Below are 12829 nucleotides of genomic sequence, written 5' to 3'. Positions count from 1 at the left end.
AGAAAGGAGACTGTGCCAAGTTTGACTAGCTAAATAACATAACCTCACATAATTTGTTAGAAGATATATCTTCTTCGGTCTATTTGATCATCAGCTAGTTGTCAGAATTAGAAAGAGCTGCTTTAACAAAAATTACTTATTTTTTTCCATAACTATATTTCAGGAATCAAGAGACAGACACTCAACTGATTAAATAGCTAGAAAATAGAGCAAGTGCAAAATTTTGAAATGAGTTAAACAATTTGAATTTAAAGCAATAATGGCTTTATGGCAAACTAAGAGATCCTTAGTACCTGAGGCATTATTGTAAGGTTTAAAAGTTGATGTTATTCATCTCTGATTAATACTTAATATTTAACTTTAGCTGACAGAAAGGTTAAATTGAATTAGATATAATTATGAACTTATGACCACAAACAGAAAGAAATGAGAGTGAGTCATGCATCCTTGTATTTGACTCTATTTGGGCTGCTAGCCCTCAGCCTGAGTGAACAAATTAAATCAGTACTTTTTTGAGGGTTGAAAGACTTTTAAATTCGCCCATGCAAAATAAAGTTTAAGATTCTTGTGCAAGATATGATCTTTGGTAGTTAGAAAGAATAATTGTTTTCTCTATTTTGGCTTAAAATAGCCTTTAACCTGAAATGAATGCACATTGTATTATTTATGTCGGTCTCAATAAGCCTGATATTTATGAATAGGACCATATGCCTTCTGAACATTCTTCACATTGCCTGTGCCACAAGAATCAGTCAATAAATGTTCTCTGTAAGCATCACACAGTATTTGAGTCCTAACTCCTTGGCCTACGTAGCTCCTCCATCTGTTATGAAACTTAGACAACATTATACATTATTAAAATGGGCATGGGTTTCACCAAAGCCCCATCTTGGGACTTCTCTGGTTGTGTTTTCCTAATTTTGTTAATTCTTTTCTCTTTATCCTACTTCATCTTGTCTCATACATTCTGCCCTGGGGTATTGCCTTCTCATTTCAGTACCTTTATTTTTCTTTTAAGATGATCTTTAAACTACATTCCATCAAATTTAATATTCCATTATAAAAAAGGTATCATTTACAGGTTTTCCACTCTGTGTATACTTGGAAATATCACATATGCTTGCTTCACTTGTTAAAATAAATACTTATATGCTCCTTCAGCTCCTTAACTCCAAATTGAATATAAATACTCTCTTCAAAAAATTTTTTAAATAACCACATAGCCCTCATGTGCTATGGGACACACATTCATCTCTTGGGAGAGCAAAAGAATCCACAGCAGGAATAGAAAGCACTGGGGAATACAAAAGGTTCATGAAGTTATAGCAAGGAGCAGATACTAATAACAGTTAATGCTAATTTAGTGATTAATATGTGATAGGTAAAAAATTAGGCACTTCATTGGTATTGCTACACTTCTTTTTTTTTCTACACTTATTTTCATACCAAACTAATGGCATCATCACCAGTAATGCCCCATTTACATCTAAGAAACTAAAAATAAACAACTTTACAAAGATCACACAGCTAGGAGTTATTAGAGTTGGGATTTTAATTTAGTAATACTTCTAAAGCCCATACTAATGCTCTAATATATCATTCTCTCTTAAACTTTCTTCAGCATCTGTTTAGGTATTTTTTTTGTCAAAAATGATGAAAAAAATAAAACATCAGTTCATTTTTTAACATGCACTGGGACCCCTGCTAAAAACTCTACATCAGGTCCAATACATATAAGCTATGTGACTAAGGTTAAAAGGCGGAGAAGCATCACCCAGGGGACAAAGCAGTGCATTATTCGAGATAGCCGAGGAGAGAAATCCCACACACTACGCTTACGTGTCACAGTGTTTCCCTCTAGTAAGAAGGGACAGACAGTGCATGATATCCAGTGCTTTGCAGTTTGACGGTCCCCAAGGCTAGTGTATCCATGTCACAGCAGGTGCAGGCAATGTGGCTACACACAACCTACTTCAGGCTGTGGTGGGAGGACCCCCACCCTTCCACCATGGGGTTTGACATATAGAAAGCTGGTGACATATCTGAGGGTTGATGCATGCACCTCAAAAGAACAAGTCCAGAACTAGGAAAGAGAAGCTGAGTGTGACTGTCTTTCTGAACAAATATAACATTTATAGCATACTCATTGTATTATATTAATTACGTTTATTATACTTACATTGCACTTATCATTTGAGACAGATATGATATGATGTGATATGATATGTGATATATTAGTTACCTACTTTCCTGGAGAAAAGTTAGGCCATGTACTCAGAGATCTTGTTTTTTTGGGTGTGAAATTCTTTGAAAAATGTGTATGAATCTAATCTTTTAAAAGTTCCTCATTCCTATGTCATAGGTAGATCATTGTTTTTATTATTCTTGGATCTTTAAGGAGAGACGAAATTTAGGTACACAGAGGCACTTTTTTTTTTTTTTTTTGGCATCAATCATTTTATGGAGTTAGCCTCCTTGATTGAAATATTTAAGAATCACTTGGGGTTGGGGATCCCTGGGTGGCGCAGCGGTTTGGCGCCTGCCTTTGGCCCAGGGCGCGATCCTGGAGACCCGGGATCGAATCCCACGTCGGGCTCCCTGTGCATGGAGCCTGCTTCTCCCTCTGCCTCTGTCTCTGCCTCTCTCTCTCTCTCTCTCTCTCTGACTATCATAAATAAATAAAAAAATTAAAAAAAAAAAAAGAATCACTTGGGGTTTCAAAATCTAGAATGATGGATAGAGTGAAAACCTCTGAAGATCTGATCCTCCATAACAGCACCTATCCCAGACCTCTAATTCGTGTGAATACCCAGGGAAAAAAAGATCAAAAAGAAAGAAAGAAAGGAAGGAAGGAAGGAAGGAAGGAAGGAAGGAAGGAAGGAAGGAAAAGAAAAAAGCTCTATGTGGCCTTCCCCCTGTGTTTCTTTCACATGTCCCATAACTGATCCTTCTCCTTATTCCCCAATGCTGTGAGAAATCTATCTACAAAATAAATCTGGCCACATCATTGTCTTTCTTAAAAAACAGAAACCCAACCCTCTTCATTAGTTTGTTTACTGGCATTAACATTCAAAGATGCCAAGATGAGTGAAATGGAAACTCCTGATGATTTAATCCTTTACAATCCTCTTGGAAAGCAATATTGGCTCAGTCATATCACTCATGGGAATCTATTATAAAGAATAAATATCCATGGAAACAACAACAACAAAAGAGTGGGTGGGTGGGAGTGGGTGAAATAGGTAATAAAAAATTTATTATCATAGTTAGCATGATAACTAACTCTTGATAGCATAGTTAGCATGATAACTCACCTCTTTTGGCATGATGGTGGCTATATGTTCATACTACTCAGATAAAGAACCCAGAACATGTATTTACTAACTCCTCTCATATTCTGCTGTAGTTTATCTGAAAGCCCTTATGAAAGGTTTGATAATAACATCTCAGTATTTTTAAAGAGAAATGTGACAGCCAAATAGAATTGTCAGTTTTTTACTGGATATAAGAACTAAAGGTATTTTGTATTTCTGAACGCTTAAAGATTTAGTAGAAACTTCCTCTGGGGATACTACTTGATCTTCTTATTTGCTGATGGGGAAAGTCTCCTAATTCCTTTGCCTGGCTTGCTCATGATATTTATTCCTGTAAATTTAATTTCACATCATGCTTTCATGCAAACCATCTCTAAGGGTTTTGGGTTTCCTTTCTAATTCCTTTTGGGCTTCCTTTCTAATTTCTTTCAGAATATCTCTATAAATAACTGCATATATAGTGTGTTTTCCACTGTAAGGACAGATTTCATCTTTCGTATCTGGCATACCTCTTCCATTTTCCTTAAAGTATCATACCTATCATAATACTTAATAGTATTTTACGCCTTAATTGGTTTACTTTGTGAAAATAGCACAAACAATATATTTGGAGTCTATCTCCATGTATTCTAGCTAATGAAAAGACCAGGTGCTATACACAATAATATATGTATATTTACATGTCTTAGTACCAAAATTGAGTCAAGTAAAGATACACTAGAACTTGGATGACTTTTTTAAAGATTTATTTACTTATTTGAGAGAGAGAGAACATGCCAAAGAGAGCACAAGCAGAGAGGAGAGGCACAGAGAGAAGCAGACTCCTCACTAAGCAGGGAGCCCAATGCAGGGCTCCCTCCCAGGACCCCAGGAACATGATGTGAGCTGAAGGCAGCCGATTAACCGACTGAGCCACCCAAGCACCCCAAACTTGGATGACTTTATCTTATGAGGTACCTTGAAATACTAAACTAAGTAACATAATCACATGTGATGCCCCACTGATGCCCACTGCTTCCAGTAAATTCAATTTCTACACAAATTGCCACATTAAAAAAATTAAAAATCAACATTCAAAAAGGCCTAAAAGTGTCTTGCATAATGAAAAATACTTAAAAAATAGTCATACCATGATTTCTCACCTCTAGACCTTTCAGACATACCCATCTATTGGAATGCTCTCCCTTTTCTTTTAATTGGCAAAAATCATTCTATATTTTAGAGCAAGTCAGAAGCTTCCTACAAAGTATTTCCCTAATTCAGAGAATACATTAACTTCCTTTTTGTGCTTTCTCATGATTACTACATGGTACCGAGATTTTTTTTTTCTAAAAATTTGTCACTCACTTTATTATACTACGTATTGTATAGTAATTGCTTTTGTGTGTTTTGTGTGACCGAGGCTGGCGTGAAGATAGCACTTTACTCCAGTGGCTACCATGATTGATTCAGAGCTGGTACATAAACAACATTAATTATATTATTTCTCTGTATCCCTCCTCTCCTCCCTTCCCTCTGTTTAATTTTGAGTGGAAGAAGATAACCCATTTCCTCTTGTGTTATCAAGAGTTTTCACCATCTCCTTGTTTTTACATGCCAACAAGCAGAAAACTCTAGTCAGAAATGGAAGAGAAATGAATTTGCATGCACAGAAAAACTAATGTGAGGAGAATAAAAAAACTGCTAGAGACATCAAGGCCCTTGGTTTAAGTATTTCCATTATGTACCCCTGGTCCTCATAATTATGCAAGCCCATTAATCCCCATTTATGCTAAAGCTAATTTGATATGGGTTAATGTCACTTGCAACTGAAAGATTCCTGACTTACATACATACCTACATTAAGATTAAGATTTAGCTTTAGTACTGGCAAAATTTAGTTCAGCCAATTAAAAGCTGATTAAAAACATTTTAACCACATTTTCTCGATGATTACATTCTAAGGCACTAAAGCAGAGGGTGTTCTGTTTTGGGTTTCTTTGAATATTGAGTAGGAGATAAAATTAGTCATGAAAGGGAAAAGCTAGAAGGAGAAATATATAGTTCACTGGTTAACAATTAGGAGTTCAAATTCATGGAAGCTAAAAATATAAAAAAACAAAAACAAGAACACACACATGAGGAAGGAAAAGAGGAGTCTTCATGTTCCTTCTGTGTACTCCCTTCTCCCTCTGCAATTATGTACATAATAGGGAAGTCCCATTATAAAATCAAAATGCCAACAAAGAATATATTAAAGTTGTTGGTGTTTTAAATTTTTAATTAAAATGTCCTTGTTGTTGTAGTGAGAAGGGCATTTTCAATTTCTTATATAATAATAGTGGATAGGGAGTTACAAATGGCGATCAATTACACTTGGCTTTACCATATGGAGAACTAAGTATTTCAGAATTAGTTTTTCCTGGCATATGCACCTTTGTGTTTTACAAGGCATCAAGGGCCTACACGTTACACAGGAATTTGAAAAAAGAGAAACTATCGCATCGTTCCCTAGGATCTAGCCAATATGAATTCTCAGTTGGGTTGGCATTTTCTCTTTGAATCAGTTCACTGACATCATATTGTCAGAGATTAGAGACTCCACACTAAAAAGTTTGTTTCAGTATAATTTTTCGATTGAATCTTTTGCTCTCTTAAAGCCTAAGTTGCAAGCTTACTGTAATCATACTGTAAGTGAACACTGACATCCCAAGGTAACAGTAGTACAGAAATACATTGTGTATTTATACTCAGAAGGAAGAAACAAAGGAGACATAGACCCATAGTAACATATCCCCAAGGTTGCACATACAAACTAAGACATTTGGTTTGTACTTTGTTTTTTTTGTTTTTTGTTTTGGTTTTTGGTTTTTGGTTTGTACTTTGTATTAGATTTTACATCCTGTCCTTGTCTGGGAATCATCAAAGGACAGCAGAAATTCTCAATTAATTGAAGAATAGGGGTGGATGCACTGAGAATTAAAATCTACTGAGTGGAACTGCAATGGCATAAGATTGGCATCTACGTAAAACTTTTTCTTTTCAAGTTGACTCATCCTTTTGTCAGTCAGATCCAAAATGAGTTGCTGATGTGATCTGCCTTTCACTCAGCCTGAAGGTGTTTTCATTTGAAAGGGCCGGAGTGAGAAGAGAGGTTCCTGAGCAAAATCACCCAGGACTATTGTCCTGATGTTTTATGCATGCCATACATTAAAAGAAAGTTTCTGATAATTCGCTACTACTAACTTCTAAACTCTACTATTTTGATCTTATAAATTCTAGCTTTATTAAGTAATAGGGAAGGCATCTAAGTAATTTCACCTATTCCTAATTTTCCAAGAGTTGTATTAGAAGTAGATGATATCATAGAGTCCCTCTGTCCATCAATAATATTTTGATCAACTATATCAAACCTTTAGGATGAGAAGACATGTGACACTTGGTGATCTTAGGACACTGGAAGGAGCTGAAATTTTAAAATGTGAAAGAAAAACTACTGGGAACCCTCAATAGTTTGGAGCCTATCATGTTCAGACACATTTTCTATCTTTTATTTTTATTTCATTTTTTGCCAGAAGAGAAAAGATGGCTGTTTTAAAAGACACATTCTAAGAGCCAAACATATTAAGACATTGGCTGAAGAACCAGATTTTGTAAAAGTTAAAGACTTGACAGTTCAGGTTCTGTGACTGAGATGAAATCATTGCAACTCTTGAATCAACCATAAGATTTTCAGGAGGTTTACATTTGAGGCTCTGGTGCCTTTCAGTGTTGACAGAATTCTGTAAAACAATCTGAACCTGCATATGTCAAGATAAAATATATATTCAGGCTTATGTAGTTGACTTTGTGTATATTTGGCTGAAATTGTTCAAAGTTAAGCTCCTACACAGCAACAAAGTTTCCTCATATATTTTACTTCTGACCAAAATTAACACAAATACCCCACCTCCAGCATCAACTTCTCTAAACCTATATAGTAAAAGTATCTGACAAATTTTTATTATTTTATAAAATGTAAAAAAGAGAAAGAAAAACCTGGCTCTGGGAATTTATACAAATAATTTGTATCATGTTGCTTATTTTTTCAGAGGAAAGTTTCAAAAGGAAACTTCCCACAGGAAAATAAGAATTCTAGTTCAAACAATCTTTTATAAGAATATTTTTGGCAGGAAAAATGGTGGTTGTGTTACTCATGATGCAATTGAATCCACATGAGTAGCTTATTAATGGGATACTGGGTTAATTGACATGACAAGCATATAATCAACTTGAAAGTGCTTATCTTTTTCTGACATGGTTTGGTGGTTGACTGAATTCTTTTAGTCTTTTGTTCTAATTTGGCTGTAAATCAATTGGATTGTATGGCATCAGGGGTTTTGCATTTTGTGGGTTTGTAGTGATAATCATAAAAGGTACTAGAATTCCAACCTAGTTCTCATATCAGCTGAAATGAGACTAAGTATTAAAACATTCCAAGCCAGTCTAATATACACACCTCTCCCATTTTTATCTAGTCCATTAAAAAGTCAGTATTTCTTACATGATTATAATATTGAAGTGTGTTTCTAAAATATAGGAAAATTGAGATATTATCATCAGGTAATAAAATAGAGTGTACTAAGATTAAATTAACCACAATGAATTAGAAATTTAGATAAAATTTATTTGACAAGTTTTTATAATCACCCAAATTTATATACCTAAAATATTAGTGGAATGGAGGGAGACATTTTTAGAGAATTAAGTGAATTCACTCACTACTTCAAAAATTATTTAACCTTTCAAAAGTAATCTACTTCTGGTCATCTCTGCAATTCCAGAGTGCTTTCATCACTTGAAAAGGCTGTCTCAAATATAAACCATGTAGCAAATCCACAAAAATAGCTTTTTTGTAAAGATTTCTTTTTTTCTTTATTTGAGGTGGGGAGAGCATGAGTAGGGGGGAGAGGCAGTGGAAGAGGGAGAGGGAAAAGTGGATTCCCCACTGAACCCTGATGTGGGGCTTGATATGGGGGGCTCAAATGGGAAGCTCAATGCAATGGCTCCCTCCAAGGACCCTGAGATCATGACCTGAGCTGAAGGCAATCACTTAACCACCTGAGCCACCCAGATGACCTGAAAAATAACACTTCAGCAAACATCTTGTTTACTTAAAATGAGAAGTATACTACCAATGTAATTTTTTTCAAGCTTCCTTGAAATCCACGTTCAAATTCTGAGTGTTTATGGTCACTTTAACATGAAAATTGAGCTAAACTTTGGTTAAAAATATTTTCCCAATAATTTAAAAAATGTTTTTTTCATTTTTTTCTACATAAATTTATGAGGCCTTTATTGATAAATATTGGTTAAGAATGAATATGGTTATAAGTAAGAGAATATCTCTTTCATGATGTTAAACAGCATGTTTTATATTCTTTCTATCTTGTATGAGCTCAACTGAGGCAAAAACATTCTCTTTCTGCTCTACTTCCTTCAATGTTTGCCTTTGATTTTCAAGGTGTCAGAATGACTGCTGCAGCTCTAGGCATCACATTTTCATTTGTGAAAGGAATAAGGAAGGAACTCAAAGCATATATCTTAAGACACATTAATATTGTGTGTGTGTGTGTAGTTTATTACTTTTTTAAGTCGCGGTAAAATTCACATAAATAAAATTAATCCCTTAAAGTATATAGTTCAGTGGCATTTAGTACATTCACAATAGTGTACAACCATCATTTCTAGTTGGGTAATATTTTCATCACCATGAAAGGAAATCCCATATTCATTAAGCAATCACTTTGTAGCCCTTAGTAAATACTAACCATTTTCTGTCTTTATAGATTTACCTAATTCTATATGTTTCATATGTATGGACCTATACATTTTCTGGCCTCTTCTGACGGGTTCTTTTATTTACCATAATGTTTTTGAGGTTGATTCACACTGTAGCATGTATGAGTACTTCATACCCTTTTATGGCTAAAATTGAATTGCACAGATATAACACCTTTTGTTTTTGCATTCATCAGTTGATGTGAATTTGGGTTATTTACACTTTTAGCTATTGAAACTAGTGCTGCTATGAATATTCTTGTATAAGTATTTGCATACCTGTTTTCAATTTGGGGTGCGCATAGTTTGCAGTACAATTTCTGGCATACATGAGAATATGTTTAACTTTTTGAGAACCTGCCAAACTTTTGCACAGAGACTGTATTTTGCATACTCAACACCAATGAATGATTTTCAGTCTCTCCATATCCTTGCCAATACCTGTTATTTTCTTTTTCTTTTTTATAGCCATTTGAGCAAGTATTAAGTGCTCTTTGTGGTTTTGCTTTCCATTGCCCTATTGACTAATAATGCTGATCATCTTTTCATTGTTTGTCATTTGTATTTTTTCTTTGGAGAAATATTGAGTCAAACCCTTTGTTTACTATTCAATTGGGTTGTGTTTTTATTGTTGAGTTAAAGGCTTTTTTTTTATTACATATTTTAGATATTAGGCCCTGGTCAGGAATATGTTTTGCAATTTTTTCCATTCTGTAGGTTGTATTTTCACTTCATTGATACCATCCTTTGATGCACAACATTTTTAATTTCTGTTAAGTACAATTTACTATTTTTCTTTTGTTGCTTGTGCTTTTGATACCATATCTAAACATCCGTTGCCAAATCCAAGATCATGAGGATTTTCCCCCTTACTTGCTTTTAAAAGTTGCATAGGAGTAGCTCTTACATTTTGATCATTGATCCATTTTGAGTTGATTTCTGTGTATGTTGTAAAATAGAAGTTCAATTTCATTCTTTTGCCTATGGATATCTAGTTGTTCAGATGTCATTTTTGAAAAGATATTTTTTTTCTCATTAACCTGAGCGATCTTGGCATCTGGATTGAAAATCAGTTGACCATAGATATTTGGGTTTATTCACAAACTCTCAATTGTTTTCTTTTGATATATGTCTATAAATAGGCCTATACTTTTGTTTAGATTACAGTAGCCATGTAGTAAGTTTTGAAATTGATCCTTCACTTTTGTTTGTCTTTTAAAGATTGTTTTGTATATTTTTGGTCTCTTGTGATTCCATATAAATTTTAGTATCACTTTTTGTTTTTTCAAAAAACAAAGCAAAGCAAAGAACTTTGAAAATTTTTGTAGGGATTACATTGACTTTTTAGATCACTTTGGGTAGTATTGCCATCATAAAAATATTGTCTTCCAATCCATGAACACAGGATACCTTCCCAAGAGACACTTGAACCCTTCCTAGCCATTCATATCGATATATCATAGGCCACAGCCTTGTCATAACCCTGCAACTAAAGAAAAACTTAAAGATTAATTTCAACCTTTTGTTGGCCTGAAAATATCGAGGTTAATTTATAAAGAAAGAATGTGAAATGGATTTTGAGGGAAGGATAGTTAGCAGTGTTTCTATACCTCATCATAACTAAATTGAGGTAGAATGAGATTTTCTAGCTCAATAATCACATCTTAAAGGCATTGAAAATTGGTAGAATTTTTAAGGATCAGATTAACTGAAATTATAGAAAGCTAAGAACCACTCTGCCAAGAGCTATTACAGGAGCATTTACACATGGGCTTCTCGGGTCATGAAAATCACTGTTAAATGAGAAAAATATCAAAAAATTTATAACTTTTCACAGGCCACTCACCCACACTTAAACCACAAATTATTTACATTCCTGACACATATAAAATACCCCACTCCCAAGACTTTAAAAGGTCTAACTCATTATAAGAACAAGATCAGGCTTAAAGTCCCAAGATCTTATCATTTAAATCAGGTACAGGAATAAATGAGGTTTCTCAGGTGAAGTTATATTAAAGCTAAAGACTTGTGAACTAAAAAGACAGGCTATCAGTTTAAGATTTTCTGAGGACTTAGGATACATCCTTTCATAATGAATTTAATTTTACCTGGAAGTTATTTCTTACTTTAAGAATCATTTTCTGAAAGAACCTAGAAATTAGAAACAATTTCATCTGCAAATTCAGAATTTCTCACTCCGTTATTTCCCCAAAATGCTACTCAAAATCATAACAGTTCCTTTTTTAATTCACCTCTCTCTCTCTCACTCTCTCTCTCTCTCTGTGTGCTTTGTAATAGGCAGCTAGTAGAAACCAGATGTCACTGCCTATGTTGCTCTGCAAAATCTTCCCAGCAAACTTGGATACTAAATTAGATACTCTTTATATTTACCACATTCCTGCAGATTGTTGCCAAGTTTGCCACCATTGCATAGCAATTAGTCCTTTCCTCTGGTTTTCAACATTTTCTCATTAGTCTTCAAGATTGCAAGTGCTAAAGCCTCACCTTTCACTTAGTTTCCTTAAACCCTTCTACCTTTGCTTACTGCCTAGTCTGAAAGACCGTGTCACATGTCTTAGGCTTTTGTTATGCTGTACTCCACTTCCAGATACCAAATTCCCTTCTAAGTTTTATATCAGAATGTAATATCCTACTTTGTAACTTTGTGGCTTAAAACACCATTTTATTTTGTGAGCCAGGAATCTGAAAAGGATTTGATTGGATTTTTTTTTTTTTTTCTCTCTAAACCACAGGGTGTTAAATGGGAAGTCTAGAGCTGGAAAAACCCACTTTCTAGGTTGCTTTCCTACATGTCTAGCACTTGAGTTGCACTGTTAGTAGTTGATGTTGGGAGCTTAGCTTGGGCAATTGAAAAGGTGCCCACATGTGCTTTCTCCATATGTCCTGAGTTTCTCAAAGCATTTATGGCTGGTTCCCAAAGGGAATGAAACTAAACATTTCTAAAGTAGATGCAGAGGCAGCCACTCTCTTATGGCCTTAGCCCAGAAACAGAAACAACATCATTCTGCCATATTCACGTATTCAGGGAAGACACAGAGCCTGCCCAGATTCAACATAATGGGACATAGTGGACCCCATCTCTAAATGGGAGGCATGTCAAAAATTTGGGGCTGTCTTCCATCTTTAATCTGTGACTGGCAATATTTACTGAAGTCGAACATGTACACATTTTTCAGTTCAACAAAGTTTTATGTCCAGTATATTCCATTCAATATGTACTCAACACATGTGCATTTATTTCCAAAATACATGTTCTGGAAGGTTCACAGTGCCACTATTTGTAATTGAAAAAAAAAGGAAATAAATATTCAAATGCCTGTTAATGTACAACTGATAAGAAAGCTTGATATAATTACAAAGATAGTATATATGGAATTGAGCACTTAATAATCTAAACTAAGCAAATAAATATGGATGAAAATTATAAATATAATGTTGAATAAAAGAGCAAAAGAAAAATATACATATTATACCATTCCATTTATATAAAGAAAAAAATAAATAGGCAAACTGAATCTATTAGGTCAGATGTTGATATAAAATGACACAGGGGTTGAGATTCTGAGTTAGGATATTAACTTTCTTGGTCTTCTTTCTGGTTTTGTTATCTAAAATAAGTTAACAGAAGAGAATGAAAAAATTATGACTCACACTATATCAGTTTCCTATTGTAGCAAATTAGCAAAAATTAA

The sequence above is a fragment of the Canis lupus genome, chromosome 2 (genome assembly GCF_048164855.1).
Source record: "Canis lupus baileyi chromosome 2, mCanLup2.hap1, whole genome shotgun sequence".
Lineage (NCBI taxonomy): Eukaryota > Metazoa > Chordata > Mammalia > Carnivora > Canidae > Canis > Canis lupus.
Note: the sequence above shows the minus strand (reverse complement) of the source record.